This window comes from Eptesicus fuscus, chromosome 12, assembly GCF_027574615.1.
Source record: "Eptesicus fuscus isolate TK198812 chromosome 12, DD_ASM_mEF_20220401, whole genome shotgun sequence".
Taxonomy (NCBI): Eukaryota; Metazoa; Chordata; class Mammalia; order Chiroptera; family Vespertilionidae; genus Eptesicus; species Eptesicus fuscus.
The window spans coordinates 14,142,448-14,169,636 of record NC_072484.1 but is presented as its reverse complement, the minus strand read 5'-3'; the positions used below and the strand labels follow the sequence as shown (position 1 = coordinate 14,169,636).

The window sequence follows — 27,189 nt, the reverse complement described above, 5'->3', positions numbered from 1 at the left end:
AAGACAGCATGGTGTGCCTTGTATCTAAGAGAAGCTGAGTGTAACCGGAGCCTGAGGAGTGCTGCAGAAGTGGTAGGGGGTGAAGCCAGAGATAGGCTGCCCCTGGATGGGAAAGGGTTTTGAATCTCATGCTAGAGATTTGGGCCACAATCCAGTAAGAGTCTGGATGTATCATTAATACCAGCCACTCTAGTAGGTTTCTAGTAGTCAGCCAGGTCCAGCCCCTGTTGAAGACCTAGAGTGGAGGAGAGGATGAGTTGGCGAAGTGAGGAAGGGAGATGAGTTAAAGCAATCTTGCAATTCCAAGCTAAACTGAGTGGTTGTGGATTTTAGGGATTGAGATATGGACTACAGAAGAAGATTTGAAGGGAGAGAGAGGATAAGTTTTATTTGGTAAAATTGGGTACATCGGTAAGAAGCTCTTAATTAGGCTATTGATAATGTGGTTCTGGAGTTTGGAAGAGAGCCAGGGTTGGATCGAACTGCTTGGGAGAAAGCAATGGGAATGGATGGAACACCTAGGGAGAGGTGGGCGAATGGAAAGAAGAAAGTGAAGACGTCTTGGGGGACAACCGCTTGATGAGTAGTCAGTGAACATACCAGGGAAGATGAGAACAGTAAGGTAAAAATAAGAGAGAGTTGTGATGTGGAACCCACAGGAAATCAAGATTTTACAGGAGAGTTGGGAATTTTTAAAAACTCAAAGGAGCTCAAGATGGATGAGAAATAAAAAGGTAATTGGAATTGGAACTTATATGAATGTGAAATAAGGGAGTGAAGTCAGTATAAGAATGAGATAGGTCACCTATCTTCTCCTGGAGAAGAGAGTAACAAGTTATTAGCTCTAGTTGAAGCTTGAGTCTAAGGAATGTTTAGCGACTTTTTATTCAGATATAATTTCAAACTTGCAGAAAGGTTGCAAAAATAGTACAGAGGGCTCCCATATACCACATTCACCATTCACTATTTGTTAACATTTTACCTCATTGCTTTCTCATCCTTTATCTTTCTCTTTTTTAATGATTCGGGTTGCAGGCATCATGTCCCCTTTACATGTAGGTATTTCAGTGTGTATTTCCTAAGAAAAAGGCCATTATTTTCCATAACAACAGTATAATTATCAGACAGAAATTTCATATAGATATAATACTGTTATCTAACTATACTCAATATTTAAATTTCAATTTTTTTAAAATATATATTTTATTGATTTTTTACAGAGAGGAAGGGAGAGGGATAGAGAGCCAGAAACATCGATGAGAGAGAAACATCAACCAGCCGCCTCCTGCACACCCCCTACCGGGGATGTGCCTGCAACCAATGTACATGCCCTTGACCGGAATTGAACCTGGGACCCCCCAGTCCGCAGACCGACGCTCTATCCACTGAGCCAAACCGGTTTCGGCTAAATTTCAATTTTTATCTGAAAAATGTCCTGTGTAGCTGTTTTTCCTCCATTCTGGATCCAAACCAAGATTGTATTTTTAATTTAGTTTTCGTGTCTCTTTGGTCCCCTTGAATATGGAACAATTCCTAAGCTTTTCTTTGTCTTTCATGACATTAACATTTTCTAAGTACAGACTAGTTATTTTATAGACTGTTTCTCAATGTGTGTTTAATAATGCTTCTTCAAAATTTGATCAAGGTTATTAATTTTTTTCAGGGACACCTGAGAAGTGATGCTATGTTCTTGGAGCATCATATCAGGAGGCATGTGATGTTTTATCCCCTTATTGGGGATATGAACTTAGATCACTTGGTAAGGTGGTGTCTGCCATGTTTCTCCCCTGGAAAAGTAACCATTTTCCTTCTATAATAAGTAATTTGTGAAGACATACTTTGAGAATATGTAAATATCCTGCTTCTCATTAGATAATTACCTACTAGTTTTAGTAAGCATTTATGATTTTTGCCTGAATAAATTATTGCTATGTTTAAAAACTGTGTTTTTTTTTTAATTGTTCATTCTTAGTTGGTTTATTACTATAAGGAAGAACTCTCCATTTATTTATTTATTTATATGATTGTGGATAAAAAAGGTTTTTTTTTAAAGGATGTGGGATGAGTTGGACTTTCTTATAGAGGGAATAAAAAGAGCCAATGGGTAAGAAATGGAATATAGTGGATAATTAAAGCAACTAAGTCTAAAGAAGGGGTGGAATTAAAAGTGCACATTGAAGGAACTGTCTTGGGCAGGTATGGGAACTCTGCAATTTCAAACCTGGACGGGAACTTACACCTGATGCCCCTCATTACTTACCGTACATGAAGTATGTGGAGATGTCAGCCACATGTGTGCCTGATTAGATGAAAGTGTCATAATCCCTGTCCTTAGGTGGCTGGTGAGATAGATGATAACAATTAACTTCAATACCAAATACTGTGGTGAGCACTAGGTATAGGCCCACAATCCACATCCAACGCCCTTGAGACCAGAGGTATTATGGAATCCAGAATCTAAAACAATATGGTACATATGTCATAGTTTACATAACACCCCCAGCAGGAATCTAGGGCAGCATGCAATGATCACACCCACTTTTTATTTCTTCAGTGAAGTCAATACTTTTGAGTGAAACATGAATTTTTGCACTGATTATAAATAGTTTCATGTCAGTTTAGGTTAGGCTACCAAAAAAGTTTCTATCAAAAATAAGTTTTGATTTTCAGAGCACATTGCATTTTTGAACTGTGAATAAAGGAGTGTGGACCTCTGTAAATAGTCTTATGAGGGCAAGTACTTCCAACCCAAAAAATCAAGGAAGCATTGCGAAGAAGATGATGCTTGAACAAGGTCTTGAAAAAAGTGTAGGCTATTGAAAATGGGACTTAGAGGTAGAATAGAAGAAAGGACATTCCAAATAAATGGGAGAATTTGAGCAAAGTCATGAAGTCCCTGCCTTGTTTGGGTTATTAATTATCGGTAATCTTGGGTGACTTTACCTTAGGCCGATGGGAGGGAATAACAGATCGAGCTGGAAAGGTGGGTTGGAACCTAAACCCCAAGAACTCTGACTATTGTTTTCAAGGTATGAAACTTTACTCTGCCTTTAGTGGGGAGTAACATGGTCTCATCCCTCCTGTTGAGAACTGATCGGGTTCTTGCCCAGTGCCAGTGCAGAGAACTGATGGGAGTGGGGAGACTAAGGCAGGAAGCAGTTGCAATTGTGGAGTAGAGATTTGATGAGAGTTGGTGCGAATCTAGCCATGGGAAGAATGGAGATGTACGAGCCAGGAATTGGCAGATTTGAGAGCCAACTTAGAATCAATGAGACTTGAATAATTGAATAGAGAGAGTGGAGGAAAAAGATTCAAAGATTGGCTCCTGGCTGAACCTTGAGGACAGAAAGTAGGACAGTATAGTGAGTGATGAAGACTGAGGGCTCAGCCATTTATCTACCTGGCTTATGTCCTAGCTCCCACTTCCAACCCATGAGAATTTCAGCAAAGAGCTTACTTAACCTTCTTCTCCTCTGCAAATGGAAATAAGAACATTGCCCTGAAAGAATAATAGTGTGGCTTAAGTGAGTTAATCCACACAAATACTATCACATGACCTGACACATAGGAAATATACCCACAAATATTTGCAAATTTTTAAAAAATTTATTTAATTTTTTATTTGTTGTCTAAAGTTTCACATATGTCTCCTTTTTCCCCGATTGACGCCCCCTTCCCCTCCCCAGCCATTCCCATCCCAGGCAAGCCCCTACCGCCCCAGTGTCTGTGTTCATTGGTTATGCTAATATGCATGCATACAAGTCCTTTGGTTGCTCTCTAATCCCCTGCCATTTGTCTCTGGTTCTATTCTTGTTCATCAAATAATGTTGATCATTATATCCCATATATGAGTGAGATCATGTGATATTTATCTTTCTCTGACTGGCTTATTTTGCTTAGCATAATGCTCTTCAGTTCCATCCATGCTGTTGCAAATGATAAAAGTTCCTTCTTTTTTATAGCGACGTAGTATTCCATTGTGTAGATATACCACAGTTTTTTTATTCACTCATCTGCTGCTGGGCACTTAGGTTGTTTCCAAATCTTAGCTATTGTAAATTGTGCTGCTATGAACATAGGGGTGCATATATCCTTTTTGATTGGTGTTTCTGGTTTCTTGGAATATAGTCCTAGAAGTGGGATTACTGAGTCAAATGGGAGTTCCATTTTTAACTTTTTGAGGAAACTCCATATTGTCCTCCACAGTGGCTGCACCAGTCTGCATTCCCACCAGCAGTGCACGAGGGTTCCTTTTTCTCCACATCCTCGCCAGGACTTGTCATTTGTTGATTTGTTGCTGATAGCCATTCTGACAGGTGTGAGATGGTATCTCATTGTTGTTTTGATTTGCATCTCTCGGATGATTAGTGGCTTTGAGCATGTTTTCATATGTCTCTTGGCCTTCTGTATGTCCTCTTTCAAAAAGTGTCTATTTAGGTCCTTTGCCCATTTTTTGATTGGATCGTTTATCTTCCTTTTGTTAAGTTGTATGAGTTCTCTGTAAATTTTGGAGATTAAACCCTTATCTGAAATATCATTGGCAAATATGTTCTCCCATGCAGTGGACTTTCTTGTTGTTTTGTTGATGGTTTCTTTTGCTGTGCAGAAGCTTTTTATTTTGATGTAGTCCCATTAGTTTATTTTCTCCTTAGTCTCCATTGCCCTAGGAGCTGTGTCGGTAAAGATATTGCTATGACATATGTCTGCTATTTTGCTGCCTATGGAGTCTTGTAGGATTTTTTATGGTTTCCTGTCTTACATTTAAGTCCTTTAGCCATTTTGAGTTTGTTTTTGTGTATGGTGTAAGTTGGTGATCTAGTTTCACTTTTTTGCCTGTATCTGTCCAATTTTCCCAACACCATTTATTGAAGAGACTGTCTTGACTCCACTGTAAGCTCTTGTCTCCTTTGTCAAATATTAATTGAGCATAATGGCTTGGGTCGATTTCTGGGTTCTCTGTTCTGTTCTATTGGTCTACATGTCTGTTCTTGTGCCAGTACCAGGCAGTTTTGAGAACCGTGGCTTGGTAATATAGCTTGATATCTGGTATTGTGCTTCCTCCAACTTTGTTCTTCTTTCTCAGGATTGCGGTGGCTATTGGGGGTCTTTTTTTTTTATTCCAGATGAAGTTTTGGAGAGTTTGTTCTAGATATTTGAAATATGCCATTGGTATTTTAATGGGGATTGCATTGAATCTATAGATTGCTATGGGTAGTATGGACATTTTAATGATGTTGATTCTACCAATCCATGAACATGGTATGTTCTTCCATTTGTTTATGTCTTCCTCTATCTCTTTTTTCAATGTCCTGTAGTTTTCTGAGTACTTGTCTTTTACCTCCTTAGTTAAGTTTATTCCTAGGTATCTTAATTTTTTTGGTGCAATGGTAAATGGGATTGTTTTTTTTTTCATTTCTCTTTCTGTGAATTCATTATTGGTGTATAAAAAGGCCATAGATTTCTGGGTGTTAATTTTGTATCCTGCTACATTGCCAAATTCATTTATTAGGTCTGGTAGTTTTTTGATGGAGTCTTTGGAGTTTTCTATGTATAGTATCATGTCATCTGCGAATAAGGACAGTTTTACTTCTTCTTTTCCAATTTGGATGCCTTTTATTTCTTCTCCTTGTCTGATCACTATGGCTAGCACTTCCAGTACTAGATCAAACAGGAGTGGTGAAAGTGGGCATTCCTGTCTTGTTCCTGTTCTTAGGGGAAATGAGTTTAGTTTTTGCCCATTGAGTATGATGTTGGCTGTAGGTTTGTCATATAAGGCTTTTATTATGTTGAAGTATGATCCCTCTATTCCCATTTTGCTGAGAGTTTTTATCAAGAAAGGGTGTTGGATTTTGTCAAATGCTTTTTCTGCATCAATTGATATGATTATGTGATTTTTGTCTCTCAATTTGTTTATGTGATGTATCACATTTATTGATTTGCAGATAGTGTACCATCCTTGCACCCCTGGAATAAATCCCACTTGGTCATGGTGTCTGATCTTTCTAATGTAATGCTGAATCCGATTTGCTAGAATTTTGTTGAGGATTTTAGCATCTATGTTCATCAAGGATATTGGCCTGTAGTTCTCTTTTTTTGTGGTATCTTTATCTGATTTTGGGATTAGGGTAATGCTGGCTTCATAGAAAGAGCTTGGAAGTGTGCCTTCCTCCTGAATTTTTTGGATAGTCTGAGGAGGATAGGTTTTAGTTCTTCTTTGAATGCTTGGTAGATCTCCCCTGTAAAGCTGTCCGGACCAGGGCTTTTGTTTGCTGGAAGATTTTTGATCACTGCTTCAATTTCTTTGGTAGTTATTGGCCTATTCAGGTTTTTTTATTTTTCCTGATTGAGTTTTGGGAGCTTTTATTTTTCTAAGAATATGTCCATTTCATCTAGGTTGTCCATTTTGTTGGAATAGAGTTGTTCACAGTATTTTTTCATAATCCTTTATATTTCTGTGGGATCGGTTGTTACTTCACCTCTTTCATTTCTGATTTTGTTTGTTTTGGTCCTCTCTCTTTGCTTTTTGGTGAGCCTGGCTAGAGGTTCATCAATCTTGTTTATCCTTTCAAAAAACCAGCTCTTGGTTTTGTTGATCTTTTGTATTTTTTTTTTTTGTCTCTATGTTGTTTATTTCTGCTCTGATCTTTATTATTTCCTTCCTTCTGCTTATGCTGGGCTTTTCTTATTGCTCTCTTTCTAACTCTTTGAGTTGTAGGGTTAGATAATTTATTACCATTTTTTCTTGTTTTTTGAGATAGGCCTGTAGAGCTATGAACTTCCCTCTTCAGACTGCTTTCACTGTGTCCCTTAGATTTTGGATTGTTGTGTTTTCATTGTCGTTTATTGCCATGATGCTTTTTATTTCTTTTTTGATCTCTTTGGTAACACAATCATCTTTTTAATAGCATGCTATTTAGCCTCCAGGTGTTTGATTTTTTTCATTGTTTTATTGTAGTTGATTTCTAATTTTATGCCATTGTGATCTGAGAAGATGCTTGATATGATTTCTATCTTGTTGAATTTGAAGAGACTTTGTCTATGTCCCAATATGTGGTCTATCTTTGAAAATGACCCATGTGCACTTGAAAAGAATGTATATTCTGTGGCTTTGGGGTGAAATGTTCTGAAGATGTCAATTAATTCCATCTGATCTAGTGAGTCATTTAGGATTGATGTTTCTTTGCTGATTTTTTGTTTAGAGGATTTATCCAGTGGTGTTAGTGGAGTATTAAAGTCCCCTACTATGACTATATTGCTGTCAATCTCTCCCTTGATATCCTTCAGAAGTTTTTTTTTTTTTAATGTATTTGGGTGCTCCTGCATTGGGTGCATATATGTTTACCAGAATTATATCTTCTTGTTGAATTGCTCCCTTTAGTATTATGAAGTGGCCTTCCTTATCTCTTGTTATGACCTTCACTTTAAGGCCTAATTTATCAGATATAAGTATTGCTACCCCAGCTTTTTTTTTTTCATTTCCATTCACCTGAAAACCCTTTTTTCATCCCTTCACCATCAATCTGTGTGAGTCCTTTGTTCTGAGGTGGGTCTTCTGTAGAAAGCAGATATATGGGTCATGTTTTCTTATCCACTCAGCTACCTATGTCTTTTGATTGGGGCATTTAATCCATTTACATTTAAAGTTATTATTGATAGGTACTTGTTTGTCGCCATTTTTGTTCTTTATGTCTCTGTTCCTTCTTCCCTTCCTATTTCTTCTTTTTACAGCAGATTCTTTAGCATTTCTTGCATTGCTGGTTTGGTGGTAATAAACTCCCTTAGCCATTTTTTTGTCTGTGAAGCTCCTGATTTCACCCTCAACTTTGATTGATAGCCTTGGTGGGTACAGTATTCTTGGATTCAGACCCCTGCTTTGCATGACTTTGTATATTTCATTTCATTCCCTTCTGGCCTGATGTGTGTCTGTTGAGAAATCAGTCGACAGTCTGATGGGAGATCCCTTGTAGTTAACTTTCTGTCTCTCTCTGGCAGCCTTTAAGTTTCTTACTTTGTTGTTGGTGTTTGACAATTTAATTATAATGTGTCTTGGTGTCGGTCTTTTTGGGTTCATCTTGTTTGGGACTCTGTGAGCTTCTTGGACTTGTGTGAGTTTTTTCTTCTTCCCAATATCTGGGAAGTTTTCTGTCATTATTTCTTCAAACAGGTTTTCTATTCCTTGCTCAGTTTCCTCTCCTTCTGGCACCCCTATTATGTGAATGTTGTTTCATTTTGTGTTGTCCCAAAGTTCCCTTAGGCTCTCCTGTTTTTTAAGTTTTTTTTTTTCCAGTTGCTGCTCTGCTTGGTTATTTTTCCTACCTTGTCTTCTAGCTCACTGATGTGGTCCTCCACTTCTTCTAGTCTACTGTTGATGTTTTCTATTGTGTTCTTTATTGCAGCGATGTCATTTTTTCATTTCTTCTTGGTTCTTCTTCATTTCCTCTTGATTCTTACACATATTGTTGAATTTGTCTTCCATCCTTTTCAGCGTCCTTATGACCATTGCTCTGAATTCTTTCTCTAACATATTGCTTGCCTCCATTTTGTTTACTTCCTTTTCCAGTGATTCCTTCTTTTGTTTTGTATGGGGGCTGTTTCTTTGTCTCCCCATGATCGCTCCTCTCAGGATGTCTGGTTATGTAGCTCTCTCTGTGCAGAAGGCTGAGAGTCTCTGCTCTAAATGTTAACATTGTAGTTAGTCCCAGAACCTAGCTGATAGTCAAACCACCGTTGAAAATTACTCAACCTTCTAGACCTGTGCCCAGTGCTTCTGATGTCATTGGTATGGGCTGGGCCGGCCCAGGCATTGGTAATTTTGAAAAGCTCTCCAGCCCAGCTGGCTGGCTCAATGGTTAAGCATCGACCTATGAACCAGGAGGTCCTGGTTCAATTCCTGGTCAGGGCACATGCCTGGGTTGTGGGCTCGACCCACAGTGGGGGGTGTGCAGGAGGCAGCCGATCAATGATTCTCTCTCATCATTGATGTTCCTATCTCTCTCTTCCTCTCCCTTCCTCTCTGAAATCAATAAAAATATATTTAAAAGTAAATAAAAGCTCTCCAAAGTGATTTTATTGAGCATCCAAGGTTGAGAACCACTGCTCTAATTTTAAAGAGATCAACTAACAAGTGAGGCCAGAAACCATCCCCCACACTCATCCAAGAAGATGCAGAAACAGCTCATCACACCCTCTTACAAGCAGTCCAACCCTCTCCTCTTCTGCTTAGGAGTTCTCTGGGCCTTGGGGAAGGGAAATGTTAGCAGGTGAGTTTATCCTCATCCTCTTTTTCCCTTCATTAGAGTGGGAGTGCTCCCTGCCCCTTGGCCAAATAAAGAGGGAGGCTGCCATAGGGCTCCGATGGAGCTAGGGGCCTGCAAGAAGGGAGGATGCAAGCAGTTCTTAACAGAGTGGCTCTCCCATATCAGGGAACTTGGGAGGAGCTGCTGCTACTGGTTGTCCCCAAATCTACCCAAGTGCTCATGAGAGCTGGTACATGGAGCCTGCCTCATTGAGGGCTTCAGGACCAGGTATTCTCAGCCAGTGGAGCAATGACCCTGGAGTGAGAAAATGCCAGCTGAGGAAGAGGTGCAGTCCTCCCTCTCTCTTCATCCCAACATCCTTTCACACCCCGTGCACCCCATTACCCGCCCACTCCATGCAGTTAGGGTCTCTGATGAAGCCCACATTGGAGACAGGAGAAAATGAGATTTCAATAGAGTTCTATGGATTGAATTAATAACCAAAAGCAACAGGCAAAGATTTTAAAAATTGAGATATAATTGACATGATTGAGATGTAATGTGTAGACTTATAGTAGATCAGGTGTTGATTTGATACATTTATATATTTCAACACGATTCCCACCATAGCATTAGCTATCACCTCCATCACATCACATAATTATCATTTCATTGTTGGTGAGAACATTTAAGATCTAGTGTCTTAGAAACTTTGAAGTATATAATATGGTATTGTTGACTAATCTCCATAACTTACTCACTTATAACTGAAGTTTGTACTCACATCTCTCCAATCCACCACCCCCTCCACCCATTGCTCCTGGTAACCACCATTCTATTCCCTGTTTCTACAAGTTTGGCTTTTTTATATTTCACATATTAGTGAGATCATACATCATTTGTCTTTGTCTGACTTAACTCACTTAGCATAATGGCTTCAAGGTCCACCTCTGTTGTTACACATGGTAGCAATTTCATTGTTTTTTGTTTTAATCCTCACTTGAGGATATTTTCCCATTGATTTTATAGAGAGTGGAAGAGAGAGGGAAAGACAGAGAGAAATATTGATGTGAGAGAAATACATCGATTGGTTGCCGCCTGTACACACCCCTACCAGGGCCTGGGCCCGAACCCGGGACCCTTCAGTCCACAGGCCAACGCTCTATCCACTGAGCAAAACTGGCTAGGGCATTTCATTGTTTTTTTATGGTTGAATAATATTCCATTGTATATATTTACTACATGTTCCTTATCAGTTCATCCATTGATGGGCACTAAGGTTGTTTTCATATATTGGCTATTACGAATAATGCTGCAATAAACACAGGAGTATGGATCCTTTTCCATATTCTGTTGTCATTTCCTTTGGCTATACACCCAGAAGTGGGATTGCTAGACCATACTGTAGTTCTGTTTTCAATTTCTTGAGGAACCTCCGTCTTGTTTCTGTAGCGGCTAAACTAGAGAAGTTATGTGAAAGATCTAAGATGTTAAGGATCACAATAGGGGCATCTGATGTGGCCCAGCTGGAAGCAGAGATTTGAGGAAAATAAGTCACTTTCTGTCTGTGGCCTACTGAGAGGGACTACTTTATACATTGATTACACATGTAGCATGCCACCCACCAGATCTTAAGGGCAGAGAATGAACCTAATGCTTTTGAAGCAACCAGAGGCCACCTCTGTGCTGGGCATAAAACAGAGGCTTCCTGCACAGGTGATGCTTGAGGAGGAATTCTCCCCCTGGGTCTTGCCCACTTCCGGGATAACCTTTACATTCTGCTTTGTGTATTGGTGGCACATAGAATGCTGCAAGTGATCCAAGATGGAAGGATCTTTACCATTTAGTATATTGCAATGATGAATCCTGGAATCATTATGTTGAGGAATTAATTAGATGAAATATTGCAGGACACTTTGTTGCGTCACCTCCCCCATATCAACCTTTGTTCTGAGATTTTTGGAGGTTCCTTGGGAATAGGATGGAGGGATTTCTACACTTCGCCCCCTACGTCAAGAGGAGAAACAGACATGCTACTTTTAGTGTTAAAATGAGTGCTGATACAAACATCTATCCTCTTGTTTAATCTAATGAACAACAATTTGAAAATATGGCTGTTGGGAGGAGTGTTGCCAGGCATGATAGGCATATAATAAAGTAGTTTAATATGCAGAAAACTGCTTTTAAGATATAATAGGTGGTGTTTATGAGGAAAACAATTGCTCTTAAGATTGCACCATGGACCATATTTCCTTTAGACTTTTTTCATATTCATATTTCACAAGTTTATAAAGCATCATATGTATACAATTTTGCATTTCTTCTTCATTTAATATATAGCATAAATGTGTTCATGTTACTGGTCTTGATAACCATAATTTCTAATGGCTGAAAAATGTTTTGTTGGTAATTTAAAATAATTTATTTAAATATAACCTCATGTAAGTATTTGGGTTTGCTTCCAGTTTTGTTGTTATAAAAATGGCCCTGGCTGGTGGCTCAGTTGGTTGGAGCCTCATCCTGTACACTGAAAGTCTGCGGGTTCAATTCCTGGTCAGGACACATACCTGGGTTGCAGGTTTGGTCCCTGGGTTGGGGTGTATATGATAGGCAACAAATTAATGTCTCTCTCTTATTTATAAATAAAACTAGAGGCCTGGTGCATGAAAGTCATGCATGGGTAGGGTCCCTAGGCCTGGCCGGTGATCAGGGTTGGTCTGTGGGGTGGCCATCAGGGCGATTAGGGGGCCCCTACTGGCACCTGCCTTGGTTGGCCTGGTGCTGCCCACTCACTGGCCCCACCTCCAGCTTGCCGCTGGTCGCCTCCCTCTGCATGGTGACTGGCGGAGCGAACTGGGTGGGGGGCCCCCACTGGCTGGCTTGGGGCCTGTGGGCTGGGGGCAGCTCCTGCATTGAGCATCTGCCCCATGGTGGTCAGTGCGCATTATAGAGACGGGTTGTTCCATTGATCAATTTGCATATTAGGCTTTTATTATATAGGATGCCATTTTTGCTATTAAAATAGCGCTGTGCCTTTTTATTATCTTGAATTATTAAGAGTAAATTCCCAGAAGTGGAGTTTTAGGGGCACAGTGTTTGAAGTCTTTTTAGTTCTTGATAAAAATTGCCGAATTTCTTTCCAAAGTGGTTATATCAATGCACAATTCCACAATGTATAGCCTTTTTTAATGGGCTTGTGTACTTCTTTAATTATTGAGGAAAGGGTGAGAGCCACTTGCTTGGTGATATGCAGGGTGCCTCAAAATACAAATGGAATTTGTACATTTTTGAAGAGAGAAGAAAACGTAGAGATATATGGTATAGGACTAGCACAGTAGTGTGTGTGTGTGTGTGTGTGTGTGTGTGTGTGTGTGTGTGTATTGGGCAGTGTGGAGAATGAGAACTTAATGTACCTAACAAACGATTAATCTTTTGTCTGAAAAACAGGCTGAGCTGACCAGATGGTGAGTGGGATGAAATCACTTTCCTACCATTGTGTGCAAGATCTCTAACTCTTTGTCACCCACTTTGTTCCCAGGCAGTAAAGTCAATGGGGATGCTTGCTTGCAAATGACAGGAGGCAAAACCCCATTTCTGCCTTCTTTTTTCATCATTTGCCCAATACTTATTCATTTAGACTTTTGTTTTTAAGACGAAATGTCCTTTATTTTTGGTTTCTCTCTTCGCTGTAATCATGATGCACACAAATGTGATGGACGTAGTATCCCTTCGTTTGAGTCTCTTTTATTCCTTTAATTCTAAACTGCTGCTCTTCCTGAAGGAGAACTGTGTCACAAAAGAATGGAATTTTCCAGACAATGTTTAGTACATAATAGTTTTAAGAGGCTTCGTGTTTGCAAGAGACAAATTAAGCAGCCTCCTCTAATAGGTAGACAACATCTGTTACACAAAGTCACCATTAATGATAACACCGGGATCTCCTTTGTGGCTGATTTTCATCCAGCTGTACCTCCCCATCAAAGGCACCAGCCAAGAGGGCTACACATTTATCTGTCGGTTCAGAATGACTGGAAAACATCACATAAACCCAGAGCGAATCCTTGTTAACCTCGGAATTCACAGCCTCCAAAACCACTGCTAAGGACAGCGTATCAACTCCTCACAGCCAACTCGCCATCTCTATTTGGTATTTTACAAGATGCTCCAAGTTTGAGAGTGTTAATCCAGAAGGAAGCTGCACCCCAAGAAAACTAGCCTTGTAGCAGCACCTTGTAAAGGACCAACACGCCCATTGATCTGTCAGTTACAAGTTCTTACGCCAAAGCTTTATTCCTACAACATTCCTATTTGTGCCACAGGTCTGTGTAGGACCTAATTGTTCACGGACTTATTTTCTTTCATCATTAATCAGGGGTATATTTTCAAGACTCTTTGTCAATGTCATTACATGTTTTATCCCTTTCTGGACCTGTGTCCTTTGCCATGCAACTTTGCGGTGCATGTGTACTTTCACACACCTTGACTTCTGGCCAAATGACTTGCTTTGGCCAATGAGATGTCAGTAGATGAGACACAAGCAAAAGCTTGGACAGCACCTGGGGACTCTTGCTCCTTTGCTTAGCCATCAGCACGAGAAGGACATGCCTAGGCTACCGTGTCAGTCCCGGGAGTAAAAGGAGAGTGGAGCAGAGCTGAGTGAGCCTAGCCAAGCCCAGGCTAGACTGATGGGTGCCCAGACGTGCAGATTGGTGAGCAAAGTAAGTGCTTATTGTTGTATGCTCCTGAGACTTTTTGGAGAGTGTTTATTATGTAGCAATAGTTAGCCAATATGCCAAATTGCTACCATACTTCTAGGCTGCTTTAAAAAAAATCAAATTGGAAAAGAAAAAACAACAAACAAACAAACAAACAAACAAAAAAGAAAAGAAAAGAAATCGAATTGGAGATCCCAAATTTATGTTCACTTGTGCCCATTTTGGGCCCTGCTTCAAAATGGAACCCCCAATTTCATATTTCATAAGCGTGTCCCTCAAGCCTGGTTGTTTACACTTCCTTACTGGCACCCACTCCAGCTTTTCCTTCAAAAACTGTCGCAGCTGCTTGAAGAGGCCAAGGACTAGAGGGTTGTACCAGTGGCAGAAGGTGAAGTTTGCAGCCCTAATCTCCTAATGCAGCGACACAGCCTGACAGTGGTATATGCCCAGCATCCCAGCCTGATACAGGAATGCTAATGAAGGATACAAATCCTCTCTTAAAGCTGGGTGTAAGCCATAGAACCTTCTAAACGGCTGCAATTAATGTAAATTGCAGCATCCCAGCTGAACCTTGGGATGTACTTAATTGCCCAGGGTGGCTTAATCTTCAGCCCTGCCAGTGGCAGGAGGATTACTTGTCTTTGGTGAACTCAGTAGAGAGTTGAAAGCAAATTTGCTTAAACAAGAGTAGAGTTTACAATAGGCATAACAGGAGAATCATAAATAACAGCTACTGAAATGTCAACTACAACCAAGCCTAAGCCTGCTCCAAACCCAGGACTGCTTCCTGGAAGAAAGGAAAGCACCAGAACCCTTGATGTAAGCGTTTATTAAATGCAATATGAGTCATGAGGAGAACAGTGGGTTCTATTTAAAGTAATGGGCATGACCAAAGCAACATGACCATCATTTCAAAGCTACATTTCCCTGCACAAGTCGGGGGATGAAAGGGTTTTGCTGATCTTTAGCGTCACTGACCCCAAATAAATGGAAATGAGATAGCCTTGGTACTTAATCAGCTCACAAATTGTTTTCCTTATAAAAGGTTGTGGGTTTTTTTTAAGTGCTATAGACAGATGGTAGAATTTCTTTCTAATGGTAGGGAAATAACGATAAGGAATTAAACCCTCCTCATTTGCCCTTTAATTTTAATCCCTTAGTGCACCTGAGGTGAGTGGGGTATCTTGTTCTTTGAGATACCGATGGAAAGATGTGCCTCTCCCCGTGAGGGGATATCACACAATAGTTCTTTCAATTCATTGGCCAAAATCTAGTCTTTCTCTGTTCCTTATGATGCCAGCTAGCTGGGAACATGGATGTGGTAGGTGGGCCTCCAGTCACCATCCGGGATCACGAAAACAAGGGCCATTATAGGGATAGTAGATCAGAGAACTTCAGGGAGTAGTCAGTGAGTTCCTGGTGACTTGGCAGAGTTGTCTGCCACTCCTGGGCTGTCTGCCTCCAAATTTACTTTGTGAGACAGAAAAAGAAATCGTTATCTGATAAGCTACTGTCTTTTAGAAGTTCCTGTCATCCCCAGGTGAACGGAACCCTTAGTGCTGTGCTTCTGAGCCTCTAAAGCAGCAGCAGCAGCAAATGAGCCCGTGGCATCTCTTTCAGCCCCTGTAGATGTGGGCTTGGCGCACTGTTACCGCAAAGCCAGACTCTTTCACTCATGGACACAAAGTATGACTTTCAAATGGTGGCATAGGGAAAATGAATAGAAATTCCTTTTCTTTTCCTGGCCACTCAGTAAATGATGTCCCTGTTTTGGCCCTGCCATTACTATTGGAGGAATTTATGAGGCTCAGTGCTTTTATAATCCTACTAGAGGCCGGGGGTGGGGGGGGGGAGGGGGGGGGAAGTCCCTCAGCCCGGCCTGCACTTTCTCCAATCCAGGACCCCCCAGGGGATGTCCAACTGCTGGTTTAGGCCCGATCCCACAAGGGCATAGGGGCAATCAGGCAGTCAGACATCCCTCTCGCAATCCAGGACTGTTGGCTCCTAACCGCTCACCTGCCTGCCTGCCTGATCACCCCTAACCACTCCACCTGCCTGCCTGATCGCCCCTAACCCCTTTGCCTGCTGGCCTGATCATCCCTAACTGCTCTCCTGCCTGCCTGATCACCCATAAATGCCTCTGACTTGGTCCCCGCACCCAGGACCCAGGCTTCCCTCCATCTGGCCGGCCGCAGGCACCCAGGACCTGGGATCCCCTCCCTCTGGCCGGCCACAGGTACCTGGGACCCCTGGTGGCTCAGCCCGGGCCGGCCGCAGCCGCAGGTGCCCGGGACCATGGGCAGCTTTGCCTGGGCTGGCCGCATCCACAGGCGTCCCTGACTGCGGATGGCTTCGCCCAGGCCCAGCTTTGTCAGGAAGGATGTCTGGTCTAATTAGCATATTACCCTTTTATTAGTGTAGATATAATAAAAGAGTAATATGCAAATTGACCAAATGGTGGAACCACCGGTCTCTATGATGCACACTGACCACCAGGGGGCAGATGCTCAATGCAGGAACTGCCCCCTGGTGATCAGTGCATTCTCACAGGGAGAGCACCACTCAGCCAGAAGCCCAGAAGCCGGGCTCAAGGCTGACAAGTACAGCAGCGGAGGTGGCAGGAGCCTTTTCCGCCTCCGCAGCAGTCTCTTCCACCTCCGCAGCAGTCTCTTTTGCATCTGCGGCAGTGCTAAGGATGACCGACTGATGTCTTAGGCCAGCTCCCCACAAGGAGACAGCTTAGGCCGTCTCCCTGCAAGGAGCCAGCCTAAGCCATCAGTCAGACATCCCCCAAGGGCTCCTAGACTGTGAAAGGGAACAGGCCGGGCTGAGGGACCCCCCGAGTGCACAAATCTCTTGTACCGGGCCTCTAGTAGCTTTATAAATCTCTTGTTTTCAAATTAGTTCTTTCAACACCACACTCCTTATTAAGGATGTGGATGACTGGACCTGCCACTCCTAACAGACCCAGGAGCTGAGTGAGGACACATTCCTGGATGTGGTTCTTTCTTTTTTTCTTATCCTTTCTTCCTGTCTTGATCCCTCCATCCATCCCTCTCACCCCCTCTCTCATTCTCTCTTTTGTCTTCCTTACTTCCTTTCTATTGGATTATTACTAACAGCTAGTGTATAATCTCATATGAACAGCTCCATGAATTTTTACATATGCGAACCTCCATGTGTTACCACCACTCAGTTCCAGAGAGGGAACATTTCCATGACCCTAGAAGATTCTCTTATGTCCCTTTCTAGTTCATACTGGACCCTCAACCAGATGTAGCCACTACTCTGACTTCTATCATTATAGATTACTTTTTGCCTATTTCTGAACTTCATATGAATGGAAGCACACAATATGTGTCCTTTCTTATCTTTTGTAACATAATGATTTTGAGATTCATCAATGTTACAGTTTACATCCACAGTGGGTTTTTTGTTTGTTTGTTTGTTTTTTATTGCTGCATAGTGTTTCACAGCATAATTTATTTGTTGATGGACATTTGAGTTTTTCTAGTATTTGTCTGTTAAGAACATGCTAGCACATGTATGCTAGTAGATATAAGCAGTCATTTACACTTGCAAGTTTAATTACTGGATTATAGGACAGGAATAGTAGATTTAATAAACACCAATAAACAGTTTTCCAAAGTGGGCTGGACAATTCACTATGTCCCTGGTTCCCTTCAAACTGCTGCCCTAACTCTGGAGCTCAGAGGGAGTGAGTCTGAGTAAGTCTGTGCAGGGTCCGTTAAGAGGAACTGCCAGGGACTCCAGCAGCCTCTGTGTCACTCAACCACAATCCCCACTGGTTTTTACAGCCCAAAGTTATGGGGACTTCTCTTCCTGGCACTGGAACCCTGGGGATGAGGGGTTTGGTGTGGGGCTGGGCCCCTTGCTCCTCAGGGGGACCTCTGCAACCAAAATATTTCTCCTGATTAAAAACCTCCACATGTGCCTGGCCAGTGTGGATCAGTGTTTGAGCGTTGACCCATGAAACAAGAGGTCACTGGTTCGGTTTCCAGTCAGGGCGCATGCCTGGGTTGTGGGCTCAATCCCTAGTAGGGGGCGTGGAGGAGGCAGCTGAATGATGATGTTTCTCTCTCATCTTTTTTTTTTAAACATTTATTTATTTACTTATCCTTTTTTTAAAAAAAACATTTATTTACTTATTTATCCTTACCCGAGAATATTTTTCCATTGATTTCTAGGGAGAGTGGAAGAGAGAGGGAAAGACAGAGAGAAATATCGATGTGAGAGAAACATATCGATTGTTTGCCTCCTGCACAAGCCCTGACCAGGGCCCAGGCCGGGGAGGGGCCTGCAACTGAGATATGTGCCCTTGACCAGAATTGAACCCGAGACCCTTCAATCCGCAGGCCGACACTCTATTCCTTCCTCACTCTCTAAAAAATTAATAAAAACATATTAAGAAAACACACACACACACACACACACAACTTCCATATGTGGGTGTGGGATCAGCCCATATAATGCCCTTCCTACCAGTCTTGATGCGGAGGCTTCTTGAATTCCCTAGTCGTAGTATTTCCATCCAGCTTTATTTCAGGTGGTTCTGAATGATAGTTGCTTTGAAGATTAGTTGTATTTTTGATGCGGTTGTGGGAAGATTTGAGTATCCCATTTACCTATGCCACCATCTTGACAGGAAGACAGAGACATTCTTTTCTTTTTTTAAAAAAATATATTTTATTGATTTTTTTTTTTTTACAGAGAGGAAGGGAGAGAGATAGAGTTAGAAACATCGATGAGAGAGAAACATCGATTAGCTGCCTCCTGCACACCCCCTACTGGGGATGTGCCTGCAACCAAGGTACATGCCCTTGACTAGAATCGAATCTGGGACCCTTCAATCTGCAGGCCGACACTATCCACTGAGCCAAACTGGTCAGGGTGGGACTTTATTTTCTTAATAGAAAATAACCACCTACCTTGTAAATCAAAGGGGATGATTTACCAAAAGGGATACTCAGTGAGCATTCTCCCTTCCCCTCCCTTTCCCCAGCCTCCATTTTCTCCTCCCCACAGGCTTTAGTTGTAATTGGTGTCTTATGTGGATGTTTTATACAAATTCAAACAAATATGACTGTTCTTGATATGATAGCTTCTGGAATACTTCAACTTGCATTATTAGACTTCATCTTATGTCTTGTAGATTTTTCACATTAGTTCAAAGGAAGCCTCCTCATCTTTTTTTTTTATTATTATTGTCTAAAGTTTTACATATGTCTCCTTTTTCCCCAATTGACACCCCCCCCCCAGCCATTCCCACCTTGGGTAAGCCCCCACCACCCCAGTGTCTGTGTCCATTGGTTATGCTAATATGCATGCATACAAGTCCTTTGGTTGCTCTCTAACCTCCCCTACCATTTGTCTCTGGATCTATTCTTGTTCACCAAATTATGGTTTTTTTTAAAGCAGTATAATATTCCATTTTAAGAACCTGCCATCATTCACCTAATTAGTGTCCTGTTGGTGGACACTTTAGTTGTTCTTAGCAACACTGCTCCTGAGAACAACCTCACATGTGTATCTCATTTAGAAGAGGGGTGATGCTGTCTGCCAGATGAATGTCTAGAGTTGAGTGGAACTGATGGGCTAGAGGACATGGTTCATTGCTGATTTGATAAATATTATCTATGTGAAATATTAGGTTCTCTGACTTTAGTGGACTAGGGAACTTGTTACACACAAAAGAGTTCTCAGGCCGGGCTGGCATGGCTCAGTGGTTGAGGTCACGGAAGCCAGGTTGATGAAACTTGGGGGCTCAACAAGGGCTGAGTCACATATGTAATCACCTGTTGGAATGGCTGAAAGGCACTTCCCCCAAACCTGAATAGGATGATTGTTTGCTGCCAGACAGCTCAGGGCATCTCAATCTACATGTTATTGCCTCCTGTTGGCCAAACACCTGAACAGCTGTAGGCTATTCCCCAATCTGACAATGCTTCTGTACCCTACCCTTTGAAGTGTATTATCTCCACCTTGCCTTAGGACAAATTGTGTTAATAAAAAGCAAGCTTCCCGAGACAAGGAGAACTTTTAGCTCCTTTAGCTGAAGCTCCTCTGACCCCCAATGTCTTTCAAAATTATCTTTCGTCTTTGGACTCTTATTTAATCTACGCACAGCCTTTCTCCAGATTGCTGAACCCTTTGTAATGCTGGAACAAGAACCCCAGCAGGCACATACCCAGGTTGCGGGCTCGATCCCCAGTGCGGGGCATGCAGGAGGCAGCTGATCAATGATTCTCTCTAATCATTGATGTTTCTGTCTCTCTCTCCCTCTCCCTTCCTCTCTGAAATATATATATATATATATATATGTATATATATATATAGTATATTTAAAACAAAACAAAAATCAAAAGAGTTCTCAGATTACAAATTTTAAAAATTGTTGCATTAAAACTTGCAATGGTCTTTGCTGACAAGAACCTGATGGCTGTTTTGCAGAACAAGTGGCTCATCCAGTGCACCCTCTCCTTCTCTCTGTGGCACTTACACTGATTAGGTGGCTTCCACAGAGACACACAGGAGACGGCAGGCTCAACCTGCTTGACGACTCCTTCCTAGTGAGGCAGGTACAACTGCAGTATGGCTTTGGTTCATCTTGACTGAAAATTGGAAGCAACTTAAACAGTCAATATTCAGGATGAATTAACACAGGGCAGCCATTAGAAAAGATTGGTATGAAAATTTTGGGAAATATTGTCAATATATTATGTGATGGAAAATAGTAACCTACAAAAATTACACTTACTTTATAGGGAAAAAGGTAAAAAATATGCAATATTCAGATAGTTCTGGTAGGTAAAGAATGAAAGGTAATTACAATTTTTATTATTACTTTTTTATTTAAAACTTAATTTAAAAATACATTTTTATTGATTTCAGAGAGGAAGGAAGAGGGAGAGAGAGACAGAAACATCCATGATGAGAATCATGGATCAGCTGCCTCCTGCAAGTCCCCCCACTGGGAATCGAGCCCACAACCTGGGCATGTGCCCTTGACTGGAATCAAACCCATGACCTTTCAGTTCACAGGCTGATGCTCTATCCACTGAGCCAAACCGGCTAGGGCTAAAACTTTATTTTGAGATAATGTCAGACACAAGACATTGCAAAAATTGTCATCTTTAAAACCATAGTAACTGTCAAAACCAGGAAATCTATATTGGTACAATATTATTAAGGCAAATATAGACCTGTTAATATAATATTTATAATAAAATAAGATTGAAATTGGTCTGTAGTTTACTGTGTGATGATTTATTTGGCACAAATAGAAACCATATCTGTGTGTGTATTTTTACATATACATACATGTATACAGTATACATAATAAAATGCTCCCCTGCCCCTGAAATAATTAGGAGTGAAAATTATATATAAAGTAGTCTGCCAATTTAGAATTAAATTTTAATTCGTGATTAAAAGACAGAGTTTGTTTTAGTTCTTTGACAAAAGGAAGATGAACCAGATGAACCATGTTTGGGGATGATAGTTAATTTTTGTTGGCATGTATAAAAATATACTCCCTTTTTTTACTTTAGGACTTTTAATTTTGAATAAATATTTTTGAATTTTATTATATATTGACTTATTTTTTACCTTAGTCAGTCTCAAATTCCTTTTGGAAATAGGTGATATTTAAAATTTTAAAAAGCAAATTCAGTACTTTCTCTCCTATACCCAGTTGAAATGTACATATCTGTTTTACAAAATACATAGACTAGAATGTCCATGAAAACAATATTCATGATAGCCCTAAACTGGAATCTACCCCCAATGCCATCTATAGTGCAGTAGGTATGTAAACTGTGCTGTATTCACATAATGCACGCAGCAATGAGAATGCAGAAACCACACCATATGGAACTACAGAGGTGAAGCTCACAGCTATAATCTTGAGTGAAAGAAGTAGAAGACAAGAAAACATGTGCTGTAATCATTCCATTTGGGTAATGACTGAGAAGGGGCCGGGTCTTCAGGGGTGTTGGGAATGTTCTCTTTGTTAATCTGGATGCTTGTTTTATGAGTGTGTTTACTTTGCAGGAACACATCAAGCCATACACCTGTCATATCTGTCTTTTTTGAGTGAATATTAAACTTTTGAAACATTAAAAGGTAAATAAACAAGCATTTGTTTATTCTCTGTCTTTTAATTTTTTAAAATGTATCTTTATTGTTGAAACTATTACAGATGTCCCTCCCCCCGTCACCATTGACTCCATCTGCCCTGTCCCCTCCCAGGCTTTCCCTGAACTATTGTCTGTCCATGGGCTATGCATATGTGCTTATACGTTCATTGGTTAATCTCTTCCTGCTACTCCCGGCTCCTTGCCTTCCCTCTGAAATACATCAGTCTGTTGCATGCTTCAATGACTCTGGATCTGTTCTGTTAATCGGTTTATTTTGTTCATTAGACTCCATATATGAGTGAGATCATGAGATACTTGTCTTTCTCTGACTGGCTTATTTCACTTAGCATATTCCTTTCCAGGTCCTTCCATGCTGTCTCAAAGGGTAAGAGTTCCTTTTTTTTTTTTTTTACAGCTGCATAGTATTCCCATCAGTAGATGAATGGATTACAAAACTGTGGTACATTTACACATTTATTCTCTGTCTTCGTTCTTAAAGGGCCTTTACTACCACCGACACTGTCCCTCTGAAGGCTCCTTGTCTCTCATTGGGTCCTTTTCTTTGTATTCCTAAGAACCCACAGGATGCTGTCAAGTTCTACGAATGCTTAGTGGTGGTCACTTGGTGCTGCTTGTATGGGCTTCCACATCTGTCCCCTTTTGTCTCCTATTGTAGCTTCTCCATTATGCAGCACCTCTGCCACAGATGTTTTACCCTGAAGGGTGGACCCAAAGCAATGCCAGTAACAGAAAATAAGGAACACAACTAATTCAAAATGCTTGCAAACTTTTCGGAAGGAGAGATACAAAACTGTAACTTAGAAAAGGAAGATTTGAGCCCTAACTGGTTTGGCTCAGTGGATAGAGCATCAGCCTGCGGACTCAAGGGTTCCAGGTTCTATTCCGGTCAAGGGCATGTACTTTGGTTGTGGGCACATCCCCAGTAAGGGGTGTGCAGGAGGCAGCTGATTGATGTTTCTCTCTCATCGATTTGAAAGGGATATTATATACTACTATTCCTGTGGTCCACTGGGCCACGATCCTTCATGCAGGATTCCTTCCTGGGCCTAGCTCTGATGACCCATACACTTCATCCCAGAATTGAGATCTCCTTTACTTGGTCTTCCTTCTCCGTGTCCTTGGTCCCAAGTCCCAGGAAAGAAAAGACCAGTTTCAGTCTTTATAATCTCAGTGGGAATGGTGTCTGTCTCTAATAAAGACAACACTTTTCAGCATTAAACAGAATATTGATCATCTCAATCTGAAAGGCTTTCCTAATAACAGTGAAATAAGTATTTTCCTACCTCACATCCGCTTAATTAGGAAGGGTTTACCAAAATGGTCCCTCCTAGGGTGTGTGTGTGTGTGGGGGGGGGCTCACCCTGAGCAAACACCGCTTTCCACGTTGGCATCTAAAAGCTGTTTATATGACCATCCCACCTCACCCCACATGCAGGAGTTTAGAAGCGATTGGCTCCAACCCCCATGGAGGTAGTAACTGCAGATGTGGTGGAAACAGCAAGAGCGCTGAAGTGGAGCCTGCAGATGCGGCTGAATCGCGGGCAATCTCATGATCAAACTTTACTGCACGAGAAGTGGCTTCTTATGGGTGAGCAAAGAACGTGGTGCGTGAGAAGGAATCCACTCTGAAGATGCTGTGAAGATGGTTGAAATGACAACGAAGGATTTAGAATATTACATGTGCGTGTTGGTAAAGCAGCAGGGTTTGAGAGGATTGGCTCCAATTCTGAAAGGAGTTCTACTGCGGGTAAAAGGCTATCAAACAGCATCGCACGCTGCAGGGAAATGGTTCGTGAAAGAATCAGTTGGTGCAGAAAACATCATTGTGGTCTTATTTTAACAAATTGACACAGCCAATCCAACCTTCAGCTACCCTGACCAGCCAGCAGCCACCAACATCAAGACAAGACGCACCACCAGCAAAGATTATGACTCGCTGAAGGCTCGATGATGGTTAATTAACATTTTTAGCAATAATACATTTTTAAATTCAGGTGTGTATGCTGTTTTTTAGACCAAATGCTATTTCTCATTTAATACGCTACAGTCAGGTGTAAACATGACTTGCATATGCACTGGGAAACCAAAACATTTCTGTGAGTCACTTATTGCAATATGCACTTTCTTGTGCTGGTCTGGGATATCTCTGAGGTATCCCCGAATTGAGAACTCACCTAGGCCGCTGAGGATCGTTCTGACAGCAAGCCTTTAGATTTCAACTGTGCTGGGAAGATCGCATTTGAACAACCCTTTCTCCATCCCCTTTGTTTCTAAATGTCCACTCAGGAAAATCAAAACGGCCTCGACTTTCCCTGTGGGTTTTCAGTTCTTGAGCAGCCTTGACCCTTAAAACAAGCTTTTTTTCCCCAACGGAGCCTTTTACACTTGACCATGTTTCTCCTGAGAAACCAACACAAGAGTCAGGCGCCGTACTTGACCAGGACTACTCAGAGCCATCGTGGACGCAGGCAAAGCAGGAGTTTGTGGCCATCATGTCGTTGTGCAGCATTTCATCTCTGAGGGTACCTTTAATGTTTGCTTTAATGAGACCGAACTGCAGCTGTGAGAAATCACAGTGGGGGTAAGAGGAGGGGAGTTAGTATTAGGAAGAAATCCTCATGGGCATTAACTCGGTTTTGAAATGCCTACACATCTTTTCAAAAGTGTCCTTGTGAATGAGGGAAATAGAAAATCACCAACACAGGTAAGACACCTCACCGGATGCCAAGATCAGAGGGCAAATGTCTGAAGGAAACAGGCCATCTGCATATCGTCCCCTCCTCCACCAAGGTATTCGCTGATTACAAAGGGGAAAACAGTAGCCTTACAGGGGAGAAACCAGGCAGCACGCCCTTATCCAGATGCAGGGCTAACATCACCAGCGATAAGACACAGCGACGCTATGTACCCTGACAGCTTGTACTGAGAGGACCCCTACACGGCTTCTGTGGTGGTCTGGCCCTCGTGCACAATCTGAGTGTCAAGAGGAAACCGCAAACCCCAACTGAAAGACGTTTGTAAAGTAACTGATGACTCTTTAAAGGTTTCGTGGTCATGAAAGACAAGGAAAAGCTGAGGAACTGCCCCGATGGGAGATGACTAAGCTGGCATGACAATTAGATGGAAAGTGGGATCCTGGAGAGGGTCCTGGACCAGAAAAGGGGTGTCAGTAGGAAAACAGGTGCAACTCAAAGCCAGTCTGTAAGTGGGGGCGCTGTGCCACTGCCAATTTCTTGGTTTTGCTCATCGTCCTACGGAATGTAATAGGTTAACCTTAGGTGAATCCGGGTCAGAGGCAGGTGGGAACTCTCTGAACTATTTTTTTTTTTTGCAACTTTCTGAAAGTGTAGGATAATTTTGAAACACAAATTTAAAGAAAAAAAATAATTAAGAAGTGTCCTTCTGAACTGGAAGTCTCCAAGTATAGGTAGCTGCTTTGGCGGGTTTCATTGGCCTGCAGATGCAAAGCCGTAAAACTGCTTTTAAAATGATAATATAGAACTATTCAACGCCGGAACCAGTTTGGCTCAGTGGATAGAGCGTCGGCCCGCGGACTCTAGGGTCCCAGGTTCGATTCCGGTCAAGGGCATGTACCTTGGTTGCGGGCACATCCCCAGTAGGGGGTGTGCAAGAGGCAGCTGATCGATGTTTCTCTCTCATCGATGTTTCTAACTCTCTATCCCTCTCTCTTCTCTGTAAAAAATCAATAAAATATATTAAGAACTATTCAAACCAGACTCTTCCCATCCTAAGAGAGCAATTGAGCCCTGGCTGGTTTGCTCAGTGGTCAGAGTGTCAGCCCGTTCTATAAAACAAGAAGGAAAGAGGTAAAAAAAAAAAAAAATTTCTTTCCCACTGAAAATATTTTATTGGCCTTTTGGGTCGAAACAAGAATTTATGTGCCAGGAAGGATGGTCCTACCCGACGCTGGAACCAGCGCATGGCCTCCCCTTTGCTGACTGTGTTTGGCCCTAAGGCAGCCCGTCCTGCACTTCTTGTCTGCGATGCCGGGACCTGGCCCACCCCGCACCACACAGAAGCCCAGGCCCTAGGTACCAACGCTTGGCTCGTACTTATCCCCAGGTCGGTGTGTTCCTGGATCCCAAAACCCAAGTTTCCGGTATCTGAGAAGTCATTTTTTCGTAATTGGTGCTCTAGTCCCCTTAGACCTTTCTCTGCGGTTTCCCCTGCCTCAGCCCCACGGACTGGCAGTGGACGGCGAGCTTTTCACTTCTCCTGATGCCAGAGGATCTGATGGTGTATCTGGCCTTGGAGAGCGGGGTCTGGCCTGTGAGCTGCTCCGGGACCTGGGCTGCCTGGCCCGTCCGTCTCCGCTCTCCCCACGCAGGTGCTGACATCCCGCCTGGGGTTCTCCTTTTCACCTTGATCCTTGGCCATGATGGGAAACAGGAAGGGCTGACGAAGTTTTAAATAATGGTTTTTACTTTCAATTGCAGCTGATATACAATACTGTATTAGTTTCAGGTGTACAACATAGTGATTAGACATTTGTGGGGTTTTTTTTTAAAATAAATTTTTATTGATTTCAGAGAGGAAGGGAGAAAGAGAGAAACATCCATGATGAGAGAGGATCATTGATCAGCTGCCTCCTGCACGCCCCCTCCTGGGGATTGAGCCAGCAACCCGGCATGTGCCCTTGACCGGAATCAAACTGGGAGCCTTCAGTCCCCAGGCCAGTGCTCTATCCACTGAGCAAAACCTGCTAGAGCATGATTAGACATTTCTATAAATTATGAGATGACCACCTCGATGAGCCTCGTCCCCATCTGACAACATAGAGAGTTGTTACAGTATTATTCACTGTATTCCCTATGCTGTGCTTTATACTCCCCATGACTGCTTGTATAACTGCCGATTTGTATTTTTTTAAAAAAATATGTATTTATTTTTAAATACGTTTTTATTGATTTCAGAGAGGAAGGGAGAGGGAGAGAGAGATAGAAATGTCAATGATGAGAGAGAACCATTGATTGGCTGACTCCTGCATGCCCCCTACTGGGGATCGAACTGACAGGGAATTGAACTGTGACATCCTGG

General features: G+C 42.0%; 1 pseudogene; it reads right to left on the bottom strand.

Moving 5' to 3' along the window:
* Nucleotides 1-24,574: 24,574 nt before the first annotated feature.
* LOC103285876 (60S ribosomal protein L11-like) lies at nt 24,575-26,529 on the bottom strand (annotated as a pseudogene).
* Between the last annotated feature and the right edge of the window lie 660 nt (nt 26,530-27,189).